This window comes from Megalobrama amblycephala, linkage group LG18 (assembly GCF_018812025.1).
Source record: "Megalobrama amblycephala isolate DHTTF-2021 linkage group LG18, ASM1881202v1, whole genome shotgun sequence".
Classification (NCBI taxonomy): Eukaryota; Metazoa; Chordata; class Actinopteri; order Cypriniformes; family Xenocyprididae; genus Megalobrama; species Megalobrama amblycephala.
Window position 1 is genome coordinate 31,011,231 of NC_063061.1, and position 16,354 is coordinate 31,027,584.

Consider the following 16,354-nt stretch of genomic DNA (forward strand, 5'->3'; position numbering starts at 1 on the left):
GAAAATTCTGTCATCATTTACTCAACTTCAAGTTGTTCCAGACCTCTATGAATTTCTTTATTCTGCTGAACATAAAATAATATATTTTGAAAATTATAGGTAGTCTTTTTTCAATAATATGGAAGTCATCAACTGTTTAGTTACCCATTCTTTAAAATATCTTATTTTGTGTTCAACAGAAGAAAGAAACTCATACAGGTTTGGAACAACTTGGGTGCGTAAATGACAGAATTTAATTTTTTTTGGGTGAACTATCCCTTTAAGAACAATGTTGTGCATTTCCTTTTAACACTTAGCCTACTTAATCCTCTTTATCCTATGTAAGAAAAATTTACTTCTAAATTGTAACATATTTTTAGAAATAAGTTTAGCATATAGCACAGTATTATTAAAATGATGGCTTCTTGCCACCTTTGATATAATTCTTTTTTTAAAGTGTCATTAATGTAAAATAAAACAATAGTGACACTTTTACTCACAGAGTAAATGAATCACGGCTGACCGTAAATAGCACGTTTGGTATTTGTAAATGAAAAGTTTTGCCTTTTTGTAACGCTGCATCCTCGCCACTAGATGTCCGTATAAATCCATCGACCAACGTGACTTCCACAAAATATACTGACTGACTGACTGACTACCTGACTACCTGCACTCTTGTGTTTATCGTTATTGTGTAATATTAATTTAGCTGGAACTAGAAGCAGGTGTGATTTGAGCTTGAAGACATTTTTTTTAGTTTAACTCTTGGGTTTTAAATGCTTTAAAATAAAAAAGTGTTTCAGGAAGATCTTTCTGAACGCAGCACTGATCATGACGCATTATTTTTGTACGGTAGGCCTACTTCTACTTTGTCATAAAGTTCCATTTCTTCACTCCTGAAACCAATTTGATCATGGAATTTGTGTAATTATATTTTGACTTGTTAGACTTACAGTGTAAATGTGTGAGAAATTATAGTTTGTTTTGTAATAATGTACACGTACATCCTTTTTGCAATGCCAATTCAAAGTAAACAGCCAAATCTAACTCTAACCTGTATAACGCTGTATAATATCATTCAGAATGCCTTTGTTGTAAACCTAACAGCAGCACAAGTGACACACAGATGGACAGGAAGCGCATGCATCCTGGCATTTCTACATTCACTCCTTCTGATGTTGCTCAGACATTCAGTCTCCTCTAACACATGGTAAATCACAGTGATGAAGTGACGTGTGTGCATGTGTGGGAGAGCATGAACACACTCATGCATGGATGTCTCCAGGGTCGTGTGTGTTTGATTACAAGCATAAAGCCAATCACTGACCTGATCTGTGGCTTAATTCATTAACTCTAAAGACACCGCAATGAGTGCGGTTGGCGTTTACTGAGTCTGTTGGGAACAAAATGTGATTTAATGCAAAGGCTTTAAAGTTATAAGCACACAAATGTTTGTCCAGATAAACAAAACATTACGTTTAACAAATCTCAAAAGTCTACTGTTTATGTTGTCTTAAATTAGATGTCTTAGTCTCACAATCTGGAAACATTATCTTTGCTAAATTGTTTCCTGTCATGAGGTTGGCAGTAATTCTATCAACCTTTATGTCTCCAGAATTTCTTTCTTATAACTCCAATTTAGAGCCCGCCCTAGGCAGAACATTTCACCGGCATAATTAGCCGCCAAGGTCAGAGCTAAAACAATCCATTAGAAAACAAGCTAGTATTTGCCGCCTATTAACCTATCAACCTGCCAGCACTCACAGAGCCAATCAGAGTCAATTTCTGCTCCTTCTGGGCCATTCTTTATGACATCATAATGACCTCTTCCTGCGATTTCCACTGGAATCGCAGGATTCTGCCTGCTTCAATTTCCTAAACCTTTAGTTCTCAAAATAGACACTATCTCAGATCATGCTTAGGAAACTGCAGTGACAGTAAAGACATTTAAACTATTTTCTATTTCAAAGAAATACTGTTGTTTTGAACTTTCCATTTATCAAAGAATCCTGAAAAAAAATCCATCATGGTTTCCAAAAAAATATTAAGCAGCACAGTTGTTTTCAACATTGAAAATAATAAGGAATGTTTCTTGAGCAGCAAATCAGCATATTAGAATGATTTCTGAAAGATCATGTGACACTGAAGACTGGAGTAATGATGCTGAAATTCAGCTTTGATCACATAAATAAATTACATGTTAAAATATATTCAAATAAACCATAGTTATTTTAAATTGTAATAATATTTTAAAATATTACTCTAAGTTTTACTCTATACACAAATAAATGGTGACCATAAGAGACTTCTTTCAAAAACGTTGCATACAAAAACAAAATCTGACAGACCCCAATTTTTTAGCTTTTTTTAAACTTACCAATATCAAATGAATATTTGTTTGTTTTTAAATTTATTACTACTTAAATATAAATACACATATAAAATGAATAAAAAACAAATTAAAGTAAAAAACATGAAAAACAGTGACAGGTTTGGGAAACTTGCTTGGTATATAAATCATTAGGCTACTTTTGCAATTCCACTTGTGATGTAGAAATGACACACTTCACCTTTTTTTTTTTTTTTGTACTCCATTTACAACATGCAGATTGGATGAAAAACTAGATACAGTGGGTACAGACCCCCTTAAATTTTTCACTCTTTGTTATATTGCAGCCATTTGCTAAAATCATTTGTTCATTTTTTTCCTCATTAATGTACACACAGCACCCCATATTGACAGAAAAACACAGAATTGTTGACATTTTTGCAGATTTATTAAAAAAGAAAAACTGAAATATCACATGGTCCTAAGTATTCAGACCCTTTGCTCAGTATTTAGTAGAAGCACCCTTTTGATCTAATACAGCCATGAGTCTTTTTGGGAAAGTTGCAACAAGTTTTTCACACCTGGATTTGGGGATCCTCTGCCATTCCTCCTTGCAGATCCTCTCCAGTTCTGTCAGGTTGGATGGTAAACGTTGATGGACAGCCATTTTTAGGTCTCTCCAGAGATGCTCAATTGGGTTTAAGTCAGGGCTCTGGCTGGGCCATTCAAGAACAGTCACGGGGTTGTTGTGAAGCCACTCCTTCGTTATTTTAGCTGTGTGCTTAGGGTCATTGTCTTGTTGGAAGGTAAACCTTCGGCCCAGTCTGAGGTCCTGAGCAGGACCAGGTCCTGGAAGGTTTTCTTCCAGGATATCCCTGTACTTGGCCGCATTCATCTTTCCCTCGACTGCAACCAGTCGTCCTGTCCCTGCAGCTGAAAAACACCCCCACAGCATGATGCTGCCACCACCATGCTTCACTGTTGGGACTGTATTGGACAGGTGATGAGCAGTGCCTGGTTTTCTCCACACATACCGCTTAGAATTAAGGCCAAAAAGTTCTATCTTGGTCTCATCAGACCAGAGAATCTTATTTCTCACCATCTTGGAGTCCTTCAGGTGTTTTTTTAGCAAACTCCATGCGGGCTTTCATGTGTCTTGCCCTGAGGAGAGGCTTCCGTCGGGCCACTCTGCCATAAAGCCCCGACTGGTGGAGGGCTGCAGTGATGGTTGACTTTCTACAGCTTTCTCCCATCTCCCGACTGCATCTCTGGAGCTCAGCCACAGTGATCTTTGGGTTCTTCTTTACCTCTCTCACCAAGGCTCCTCTCCCCCGATAGCTCAGTTTAGCCAGACGGCCAGCTCTAGGAAGGTTCTGGTCATCCCAAACGTCTTCCATTTAAGGATTATGAAGGCCACTGTGCTCTTATGAACCTTAAGTGCAGCAGAATTGTTTTTGTAAGCTTGGCCAGATCTGTGCCTTGCCACAATTCTGTCTCTGAGCTCTTCAGCCAGTTCCTTTGACCTCATGATTCTCATTTGCTCTGACATGCACTGTGAGCTGTAAGGTCTTATATAGACAGGTGTGTGGCTTTCCTAATCAAGTCCAATCAGTATAATCAAACACAGCTAGACTCAAATGAAGGTGTAGAACCATCTCAAGGATGATCAGAAGAAATGGACAGCACCTGAGTTAAATATATGAGTGTCACAGCAAAGGGTCTGAATACTTAGGACCATGTGATATTTCAGTTTTTCTTTTTTAGTAAATCTGCAAAAATGTCAACAATTCTGTTTTTTTTCCTGTCAATATGGGGTGCTGTGTGTACATTAATGAGGAAAAAAATTAACTTAAATGATTTTAGCAAATGGCTGCAATATAACAAAGAGTGAAATATTTAAGGGGCTCTGAATACTTTCCGTACCAACTGTATTTGTCTGGAGTGAACGTTATGTTTAGGAATCATGTTTGTTTAATAATCATTTCCTTTTCCCTCTAGTTCTGTTTGGTTCCACTAGTGGCGCATAAACAACACACCAGCTCTAATTAGAGATAGAGCTCCAATAAGAGCGTGTGGATGAGTAAAAAAGGAGGGAGGTGATCGGTTCTTGATACTGACATTAATTATAATGATCTCATTCAATAAACATCTCCCAATGAGCCAAACCACATACACACAACACATGTTTTTTTTTTTTCTTTCAAAACATGTCTGTCTGGATGGTGAAATGGAGAATTGGTAAAGAAAGTGTGATGCTCAATGGAAAGTGAAGTTAAATGTATTTGAAATATAAAACATTCTCAGCACTACAATGGAAAAAGAAACCGCAATAGCCTCAGTGAGCCTGGTTAATATAAAACCGGCAATGGTGGAAAGCACTAACTGTTTTCATTTTTAGCTTATCAGAGCCACTTCAGCAGTTCAGCAAACATGCATTTTGACTGCCAAATGTCATCAGTGCTGCTTGTATAAGTGTGTGTTTGTTGTGGAGCTGTGTTACGCTGTCAGCCATTTACTGAGCATCACAAAGTGTTGTGTTAGATTCATTGGAAGGTTTGTTGACTTTAAAGTCTCTGTTCTGGTCAGCATTCTAGAGTATTATAGCGCAAGTAACTTTACCCTCTTGAGTGTTGAATCTCCACCAAGAACACCAAAGAAAATTACATCATGACAACATGCATTGCTGAAGACAGCACAAGAATGTGCACAGTCCCAAGCACTGTGCTCACTATATTTCTTTAAAGTTACATGGGTCATTCCGTGTCAAATCAACCAAACTTGGCTGGCTCATTTCTAGTTTGAACATTATTTATTCTTCAGACATTCCTCTTCAAATGCAATATGTATCAGCTGTGTGCAAAGTGAATCACATTTGGTTTTCAATCACTGAATATGGGTAAAATTCAACAATTTGAGATCTCCATATCTATGGGACTGAACTATACAAGGCCTTGAAAATTAGGATTTCAAAAGGAAAGTTTATTAAGAATGAGAATCTAGAAGGATATTAAGGTATCTTGAATACTTTTAGAGTTACAGGCATGCAAACTTTGGAAAAGGGATATTTATGACACTCAGGCATGTTCTATGCAAATGAGTTGATAGAAAAACACAAGATTATAGTTTCAACATTATTTGTTCTTCAGATATTCCTCTTTGAATGAAAAAAGTATAAACTGTATGCAAAGTGACCCACATTTGGTTTTTGACCACTGAAAATTTATTGAGTTTGCCAATTTACTCATGGTGCCGCATTAAGATCTCAATATCTCTGGGATTGAGCCATCTAGGGCCTTTAAAATGATACCAAAAGGAAAGTTTGTTAAGAACCAGAATCTAACAGGATATTAAAATATTTTTAATACTTCTTGAGTTACAGGCATGCAAACTTGAGGCAAAAAAAAAAAACACAAAAAGTGCTTTTTTCCCCATTTTTGAACAGTCACCGTTGGCACATAATGAAACAAAGATTGCTAAAGTCAACAGATTTTACTAATAGACCTTCCAATCTCTGTGTAAAAGTTAAATAGCTGCCATCTTTCTAAAGTCATCTGTACACCCCTCCAATTTGACTCCAAATCTCAAGAGAAAATTGTCATTTTGACCCCCTACAAAATAGTGGATTATTACTCAGTAATTATACATCTGTGACATTTAATATTTTGGCTTTTATCACTATTTATGTTTATCTTTCTACAGAAAAAAATATTAACAAAATCAAAAATTTGAGCCAGGGACCCTCTGGTTGGGTTGACATGGAACGACACATATAAAGTATATTCACTTTATCCGAGTAATTACATTTTGGGAACTTTTCACCAGGTTCCAAAGAACAATACAAGACTTCAGAAAAACATACTGTTCTTCTTTGTTTTGATGCGACTAAATTCATACCCACTCCTACGCGATGTCTGATTCATGAACAAATCATTCTTTTGAACCAATTCTTTTGAATGAAATGGCTGAACCGGTTCTCAAATCGCCTTCAATGATTCATTAATTAATTCTACTGTTCTGAGTCCAGCAGTCAGTGCTGCCAATTTAGCAATTTTGTCGCTAGATTTAGCGACTTCCACGCTCTTTTTGAAACCCTTTTCAAAAGTCTAGCGACAAATCTAGCAACTTCTTGGACAATCCTTATCTAGATTCCGTGACTCGCCTATTGATCTATATTTATATTAATGTAAATCAGTGGACTCGCCAGTATGATGTCATCTAGCGACATTTAGCGACCAGTAGCAAATGACCCTTCGTCAGGAGTTTGATTGACAAGCGAACTAACCAATTATAACGCCAAATCCACCATTTTGTCCTACAAAGCAGTCAGGAGTTAGAAGATTAACCTCGGTGGACTTGAACTTGAAAAATGGTGTGTATTTACGTCTTTCCGTGTTTGAAACAACACAGAAACAACACGGAAACAACATTCCATGTTCATTCATGTTTCTTTGATGCTATAAATGAACTAGTAGGAAGAGATGATTGGTTCACAAGCCACTTGAACTGAGGCGCTACAGCAATCTGTCACGACACATTAAAGAGCCACAAAATGGTTTTTATTGTTCGAATTTCTTAAAAAATTAAGCTGGGACTTTGTTTTAATATCATAAGTAACCTGCTTTGTCTTGTCTGTCGACGTGTTGTCAGTGTCCTCTTTGCTCCGCAATGTATTTTTCACTGTGTGTGGCGTGACGGCGCCATGGCTTGTCGGACAAAGCAACAGTAACTAAGGGAGGTGGGTCTTTGCGAAGGGTCAGTTGGCAACACTGGCAGCAGTAAGTCAAGAATTGTGGGTAGGCTAAGGGGCTGTTTACACGTCACCATTTTCAACTAAAAACGGAAAACGGTTTATGCGTTTTGGCTGTTCATTTTCACAACAATGGCGTTTTGGTCGCCTGAAAATGCAAACTTTTGAAAAAAGTGCAAGGTTTTGAAAACAGTCTCACAAGAAAAACGTGAAACTGTGAAATTGATGACATTATGCACGTGCATTACACATTCAGTCTATAGTGTTTCATTGTCGTCTAATGGCCTGCCAGCAGAAAACAGTGTTTTTAGTCATTTTCATGGATTCGTATGAATGGGGATCGTCCTTTAGACTTATAGGCCTACTTACTTCTGATGCTTTAGTTCGTAGATTAAAAAGAAGTAGGTTACATTTGTTTATTTATATATATGGAAGTACATTTGTTTATACACAATTCAACTTGCCACTAAAATGCAGAAATGACACACGTACTTCGCCTTTAGGAGTGCAGGGTTGGCACAGCTCTGCCAATAGCCTCATTCTGTTCACACATTTATAATCAGCTGAACAGTATTAAGTCACTTACCAAATCCCTGTAATGATTTTCATCCATATTGCTGTATGGAAATAATAAATCTTGCACCTGCAGGAAACATGGCCCGTCGTCCAAAAGCCTGTCCCAACCACAGCACATCCTAGTGGGCGTAACTGCTATGACAGTTTGCCAGCAAGGCCTGAAACTTCCAGCATTTACAGTTGAATGCCATGACAACCATTTAATGATTTTGTTTATATTCCATGACTCTTGGGTGCAATTGTTTCCTTCAGAAACATTTTCCACAGTACTGACCACAGATGTGAGCCCGTTTTTTCTTCTTCTTCTGCTAAACCATTTTCATAAAAGATTGTTGAAACCTTTGATTAGATTTTCTGTAACTGTTGAGTTGTGTGTATGCATGAAGAACATTCCTCAGTAATCCAGGGTTAAGAGTCAAGTCTATAGGTTAATGAGATTGACACGCGCTCCGTCTCTCGCTCTGTGTGTGTGTGTGTCTGGGAGAATATCTCTGACCTTTCTATCCCTTTGAAGGCTGGAAAATTTGAGTTGAATACACTGGAAGAATGAGTGGGAGAGTAACATAGTGGGGGTGGAATGTCAGTCGTGTCCCATGAACCAGTTTATTCACAGTTTTTGGACTGCTATTTCTGCATTATTCTAATAAACCATGCAAAGGTCAGTGATACTCTCAGAGACAGACAGAGACCAAAAATACGATTCATAAACAGCTTTAATATGTGTTGCTAAGGCAAGCATCAGTATTATTATGTTTTTGCATGGAGAAACACCACAATCAAAAATCTAAATATGATTTTTAAACAAAATGAACTTCATAAAACAATGAATTATATTAATGTTATTCAATTCAATTCAATTCACATTTATTTGTATAGCGCTTTTCACGATTCATATCATTTAAAAGCAGCCAACATTACAAGTTAGAGTGACTCTGTGTAAGTCTTGATGTTATATGCATGATTATATGGTTGACTGCATTTTATTATCTGCATTTATGACAACTAATGCAAGTATTCTGTAATGCAGAGCTCTCGACTGCAGGTGTTTTCTACAGCAGACCCTGACAAGCATCTGGTTTGTGTGGCTTGAGCAAGGCACTTAACCTCAGTCTGCACCAGGAGGACTAACCCTGCCGTAAATGCACTGTAAGTCACTTTAGATAAGAGCATGGTTGTCTTTTGTGGTTTGTACAGTAGTACCCTCTCTCACTTGTTCATAAATGCATACACTTTGATCTTACACATAGTTGATGGCCTTGCAGAAAACCAGAAAATATGTTCCACACTCTTGAAAGTACTTAAAATTTACTGAGCAAACACTACAGTATGTGCGTGTGTGGGTGAAGCATATGTCAGACTGATGTTTGTGCTTGGTTAGCTTGGCTGATTTACATGCTTATGCTTTCCCAGCATGCTGTCTGTCTGGAGGGCATCAGGTGAATGACCTGTGACTTCAGAATCAGCAGGTTTATGAGTTAATGACCATCATCACCTGATTCCCCCCCTCTTCACACACACACACACACACACACACACACACACACACACACACACACACACACACACACACACACACACACACACACACACACACACACAAAAAGCAGCTGGTCATTTGTCTATTGGTCAAAACTGACTAGTTAGTAGGTTGCCTAAACTATTCGGTCCATGCATAATTAGGCTGGTTTGGGGTACACCTGACCCCGATCAGATGCATGTCACATCACCTCAAAATGCAAATTCTCATTAAATATCACTGACTACTTTTTCTTTACATATACTCAGGCTACATTTTCATTAATCTGGATATTTTGTTAAAAAATGCACTCTGTCCACACTGGCATTTTCAAGCGATTTCCAAAAATTGCTAGTCCACACTAAAAACATCACAATACACTTAAATCATCTTCCTGCACATGCATAAAAATAAAATCTCCCTGAGATGATACCGAGGCCCTGTTTACACCTGGTATTAAGATACATTTTGGTTGCTCGGATCACAAGTGGACAACACTAAATACAGGTGTAAACAGGGTGTAAAACATTTTGAGCTTGTCCACTTTCAACCGCTTCCAGAGGAAGTCGGAAACGCATTCGACCGGATTGCTTTCGTACTGTAAACGCTCATGTGGTTGAATGTGTTCAAACAGCTCAAAAGTTCACCTACTCTCCGCCTACTGACCTAAGCGTGCAAGATGAGATTTAAACTTTGTTGGCTGACGACCCAAGTTTGGTTTGAAGATGAAAAATGTACCAAGCACAATGTTCTCTCACCATTCCTAATTTCTAATACACGGTTTCGCGGCTGTCAGAGCAGAAACGAAAGCTGATGCCCTCCATATTTTCCCGTCATCTCTGGGAGCATTCATATGTAAATTGTGCAAGCTTATTTTGTCCATTAGATCAAAATATCTGAAGCCACCCATACATAGACCCTCGTCTCGAAAGGGACTGAAGTGGTTGAAAATGGACAAAAAAGATGGATTAACCCTTAAATGCATGACTGTTTCGCCAATCATTCTTACATATTCGGGTCTTTATCGACCCGGATCAATATCTAACACGGAAGGATCTCTACCTGTCGTGATAAAATAAAACTCCTCTGATATTAGAGTAACAATTACAGAAGAATAAAATAAAGCATATTTTGTTACCTTTTGGAGCGTGAAAGGGCTCCGTTTGAGCAGATGTTTTATGCCATCACCACTGTCCTCGTCAGAGCTCATTTCCCAGTAAATTCAGCAAATAATAGGCCATTTTTATGTTTGAGGTCACTAATATGAGCCCATTCGTGATCTCAAACGTATTCTCAAAACTATATAATTTTCAACATCTTCAAAATCAATATTTTGATTGCTAACAGCTTCACCAGATCCATGCAGTAACAGTTACAGTCATATTTGATTGCGTTCAGTACTTGCTCTGCAATAAATCGCTGAGCCATTTCATGTTTGTTTTATTATTTAGTTTTCTGTCTGAATGAGTCGTCACTTCAGCATTGTGTATCAGACATTGCCACCTTGTGGAATAAAGGTGAATTGCACTTTTTCCATCATCTAAGATTCAATTATTGTTGTGCAGAAAAAATATACGTACACTCATACACACCTCGGGTCGCTAGCGACCCTATACAATTTTTACACAAAATGAACGCAAAAATAGGCATTCTTTTATAATTGTATGATTTTTTTTCTTGTTATATTCTTTATAATAAATTGATTGAGGAATACCAAGATGTCACGGCTACACAACCTGCACCTTCAGACACGGACACCTACGCCACGCCCACTCGTTCACAATCACCGGAATACTGAACACCTGTGCATCATCACCAGAGCCACATATAAGCACACCAGTCCCATTCACTCATTGTCTGGTCTTGCACCGATCCCTACACGTCACTCGACCTCTTTCTACCTGGACATTGTACTTACCTGTTGTCTTCATCGTCTTTGTCTCCAGTCCTGAGTCCTTCATCATCATCTGCGTCATCGTCTACATCTGTCAAGGGAAGTTATCATTATTATATCAGTTGTCTGTTCTACGTGTCAAGATTCCCAACTTGTGTTATCACCTGTGTCTGAAACCTCTGTCAATAAACACTGATGCACTTTACCTCATCTGTGTCCTCGTCTGTGTCTGACACAAGAAGGTTGATGTCTAAATTTAAAAAATGAACAAGGAGGAGGGTAGTGAATGATGTCCCGGTCACCAAAGACCCGAGGTATGCATTTAAGGGTTAAAACATCAGATGTAAACGGGAACATGTCTCCCTCATCTACTATTGATCCTACCAAAACACATCTTAATACCAGGTGTAAACAGGGCCTGAGAGACCATACGTATTAACTTTCCCATGCTATTCTTCTGGCATGATCATTTTATTAGGAAAATATCTCACTATTTACTAGTCTGTCCATGTAGCACTCAATCGGTATTCCATGTACGCAATTACCCTCATGTTTTGCCCCAGGACAGCAATAGACCTATTTCACAGCAGCGCCATCTTTGATTTTTAACAGGAATGAAAGTGAGCCTGTGAGGGATAGACATCTCTTTAGTGGATTGTACTGTTATTTAGGGTATGTTTACAGGACATTGATGTACTAAAAACGGAAAAGTTTTTCTTTCTACAGATGACAATGTTTTCAAAACTATCCCTGTTCACACGGATCCGCGCAAAGACTAAAAACGCTGCATTACGCATACCAGACAAGTAGTTGGCGATGACACTTTTGTAAAAAAAAAAAAAAAAAAAAAAGACTATACGCCTGTTGTCCATGCTGCTCTTGACAAATTAATCAGTAAAATAGTTTAGCAATGTTAAAATCTACATGACATTTCTCACCAGCAAGGTAATGACTGTGTGGTTCTTGAGATAGATAAACTTACAGTTTCGCTATTAGTACACAGTAAATCAACTCTGCTCAGAGCACATATGGTCCCTCTCTAAATAGTGTTAAAGTAACACTGAAGCAGAGTTAAAGTTAATCAGATAACTAAGCAATTAATTAAGTGATGATTGAACATTAATGATGAACACCTGCTCTTAACAATCAGAATCACTGAAGAAAAGAGAATTGCTTAATTATCTCATTAACTTTAACTCTGCTTCAGTGTTATTTTAACACTATTCAGAGAGGGACCAAATGTACTCTGAGCAGAGTTGATTTAACTCTGGGGATTTTGCTATGTAGAGACACTGCTGCAAAACACTGTTGACAGATGCAGAAAATCAGGTAGGCTAATTCACATGCTTATTTTTCTCTCTCTCTCTCTCTCTCATAACTGCGTTAATAACATTAGTCTGCTATTAGCTTGCTAGTTAGCTTGCTAGTTCTGAAATGACGTTTTGAAATTAGCAATGGATACTTGGGATGAGATGTGCAAGAAATTAGTCCCACACAAGAGTGTTTTAAGGACAAAAACCTGACACTGAATAGTATCTTGAATTAGTATCTTGTGTGGTAACAGTAGTATAAGCGGAATAATTGACTCCGGGCCATTGAATTATTTGAAAATAATGCACACCGAGGTGCTCCACTTCGGGTCGTGACCACATTACCATCTCGGATGTGCATTATTTTCTAATAATTCAATGGCCCGTTGTCAATTATTCCTTACGTAATATGAAGAGATCGTACGTACAAAGTAACATTTATCTTTAGCAACACTGTGGAAATGAATAGCACACACAGTAGCAGGCACATGCCTGTATAACCATAGTTAACCATGACTAAACATGACTGAATAACCATGACTAAACATGTCATTGCTTTCGAATACCTGAGTTTTCACAGTCTGCACTACAACACGAAAATTTCTTTTTCAAATGTATCCACTTGGAGAACATCTTCAAAAGCTTTGTGAACGGAAGGCCAAACATAGAAAAAATGAACTGTATGCAGTGCATAAATTGCAAATAAAATAAATGTCTCGTTTCTATATTCTTCTCTGAATCACATTTCTAACATTGTACATTCTGCGATATTCGCATCTTTACTGGATGACATAATTTTCTGCTATTGAAATGAATGTGCAGTCCAATGCGCTGAGACACATCAAGCCTGTAATAATACTCCAGCTTTCAGAGAAGGAAATCCCCCTCACTACACTTGCCGCATTGGAAATCCCCACGTGTTGCGATTGAACAATGGAGGATCTCACATTTTTTCAAATAAAGCATCTTTATTTTGGCCAGGACATGTATGTACAATTGATTTGGAGTGCTGGAACACAAATTGACAAATCCTTTTAGTTTGACGTGATATACGACTGCTGCCCTTCCTAAATCAGTATGTGGCTCACGACTAATTAATTAGTTTTGTTGACAGAAAGGTTTAGCTAATCGATAGATTGATCTAAAGTTGTTTAGACTAGCCAATTACTTTACAAGCTAACATACACAAACAGATGCATAATGCTCAGAAACACACCCATGTCAAAAACAAAAGCCGAGACGGGGCCCAAAATCTGCTGTGTGTTTCATGGATATATGACTGTAGAGTAAACAGAGCAAAGTGTTTTTTATGGTTATGTTTTATGACAAAAATATCAAGGAAATTTAGACGCAGTTCAGGCCTTAGATTTACAAACATACTCAACAATGCTGGCTGATGGTCATTTTTTGTTGTTGTTGTAGTAATAAATATATACTGTATGTATATATATAAATACAGTACAGTCCAAAAGTTTGGAACCACTAAGATTTTTAATGTTTTTAAAAGAAGTTTCGTCTGCTCACCAAGGCTACATTTATTTAATTAAAAATACAGTAAAAAACAATAATATTGTGAAATATTATTACAATTTAAAATAACTGTTTTCTATTTGAATATATTTCACAAAGTAATTTATTTCTGTGATCAAAGCTGAATTTTCAGCATCATTACTCCAGTCTTCAGTGTCACATGATCCTTCAGAAATCATTCTAATATGCTGATCTGCTGATCTGCTGCTCAAGAAACATTTAATGTGTGTACAAAATATTTGTGTACAATATTTTTTTTCAGGATTATTTGATGAATAGAAAGTTCAAAAGAATAGTGTTTATCTGAAATCTAATCTTTTGTAACATTATAAATGTCTTTACTGCCACTTTTGATTGATTTAATGCATCCTTGCTGAATAAAAGTATTCATTCTTTCATTTCTTTTCAAAAAAATAAAAATAAAAATTCTTACTGACCCCAAACTTTTGAACGGTAGTGTATAATGCTACAGAAGCTTTGTATTTCAGATAAATGCTGTTCTTTTGAACTTTCTATTCATCAAGGAATCCTGAAAAAAAAAGTACACAACTGTTTTCAACATTGAAAATAATCATAAATGTTTATTGAGCAGCAAATCAGCATATTAGAATGATTTCTGAAGGATCATGTGACACTGAAGACTGGAGTAACGATGCTGAAAATTCAGCTTTGCATCACAGGAATAAATTACTTTGTCAAATATATTTAAATAGTACACAGTTATTTTAAATTGTAATAATATTTCACAATATTACTGTTTTTACTGTATTTTTAATTAAATAAATGTAGCCTTGGTGAGCAGACGAAACTTCTTTTAAAAACATTAAAAATCTTAGTGGTTCCAAACTTTTGGACTGTACTGTATATAACACTAAATTACAGAATATTACATCACTGTTGCATTGTTACTGGATGTTGGTTACAAAGCCCCGCCCATCTGAGAGCCAGTCACCGCACTCACAAAGAGAAGCTGGGATTTCAGGTGGAAAAAAAATACATTGATTGAAAATCCCATGATAACTATCAGGGCGGCATTTCTCAAAAGCATTGTGTGCTAAATCGATTGTAGTGACCATTGGTGCTTTTGAGGACAGCATCCAAAGACAATTGTTGTCCAATGAATGTTGATCTTTGCTCCTTTGAAGAAATAAGTGTCTGAAGGATGAATTCAATAGGGACTCTATGAACTGAACCTGAAACCAAAAATGGCACCATCCAACACATTGCTCAGAAATAAACGTATGGTTCAGGATGAGTGCAGAGGCAGAGGAAAGTGTGTCAATGGCACTGGCTAAACACTCTCTGTGCTTCAGAAGAGATGGTCAACAATATGATAAATCTTTAGTTGCGTGTCTGCCTAGTGGTACATGTGTTCAGCAGCTTTATGGCTGGTATTTGTGTGTGTGTGTTTCAGTCTTTAGTCCAAGGTCTTAAATGATCCCTTCATATTAATTAAAGAAATTGTCCATCAAGTTGACAATCAAGTATGTTAATTTCCTGTGAAACAGGAAGTGATAAAATATAAAGAGGTTCTTTTTGGGTTCTGAATGTAAAAGGCAGCAGATGGCCTCCAGGCAATGCAGAAATGCAGTAACAGGAATCATCTGCAGCGGAAATAACTCCTCACTCTCATCCGCTCACTCCAACTTCTGCTGCTTTTCCTGCAGCCGTTCTGCCTCTCTTAGCAAAGATTGACCGATTCTCTGATTATTATTTCACTGCCCAGGGAAATGAAGTGATGTTGCTACAAATTATTATTTATTATATAACCTGACTTGCCATTTAGGATGCTTCTGTTGTAGCCTTTATCAATGTTTCTCTTGTTTACATTTTTTTTTATTCTTTGTTCTTCATTTTCTAGAAGTAGAGTTAAAAAAACTTGCTGTAGAAAGAAGGTAGACCACCATCTTGCTCCGATGAAAGTGACTTGAATGCACCTGACGGTGTAAAATCTTCCCACTCATAACTACAATCTTCCCAGGAGGACTTGAATGCACCAAATGTCCACAGTTTGTCAATTAGTCAGCCTTGAGCCCTTTGTTGCTATGCAAGTCTGCCAGCTGAGGAGTGTTTCTTTTGTGTTTACAGGGCACAACCTCAATCTCTGGGGACAACAGCTGGCAAACAGAAGGGAAAATCACCAGAGTCCAGAAACACACAATTTATCTTGCTAAGCCAACATTTTGATTAGAGATTTATGATATAAAGTGCCATTTTATGCGAGTTATTAGGCCTACTCATTATTTTGTGTGTGTGTGTGTGTGTGTCAGCTGCATAAAGCAAAGCCAGTGATCTTTAGCAATGTGCATGTATGCTAGTGTGCATTAAAAGTCAGTGACATTTTACATGTTTGTGCATTTGGCATTTGCTCCACAAGCCTGTGTTCAGTTTGAAGGAGAGATAGAGAATGAGTATAAATGTGTGACGTTTGAAAGAGGGTATGCATTGATCTACAACGTAAAGAGCTCTTTGT

At 37.4% G+C, this 16,354-nt stretch overlaps 1 long non-coding RNA gene across 2 annotated transcripts; it reads left to right on the forward strand.

The window, feature by feature from the left end:
• LOC125253229 lies at positions 1 to 16,102 on the forward strand. 2 transcript variants are annotated; one of them, XR_007181381.1, is made up of 3 exons: positions 1 to 831; positions 8,659 to 8,777; positions 15,970 to 16,102. It is a non-coding gene; the product is annotated as an uncharacterized LOC125253229 (long non-coding RNA). The 2 variants fall into 2 exon arrangements; XR_007181382.1 differs by lacking the exon at positions 1 to 831 and adding an exon at positions 1,086 to 1,189.
• The last annotated feature ends 252 nt before the right edge of the window (positions 16,103 to 16,354 follow it).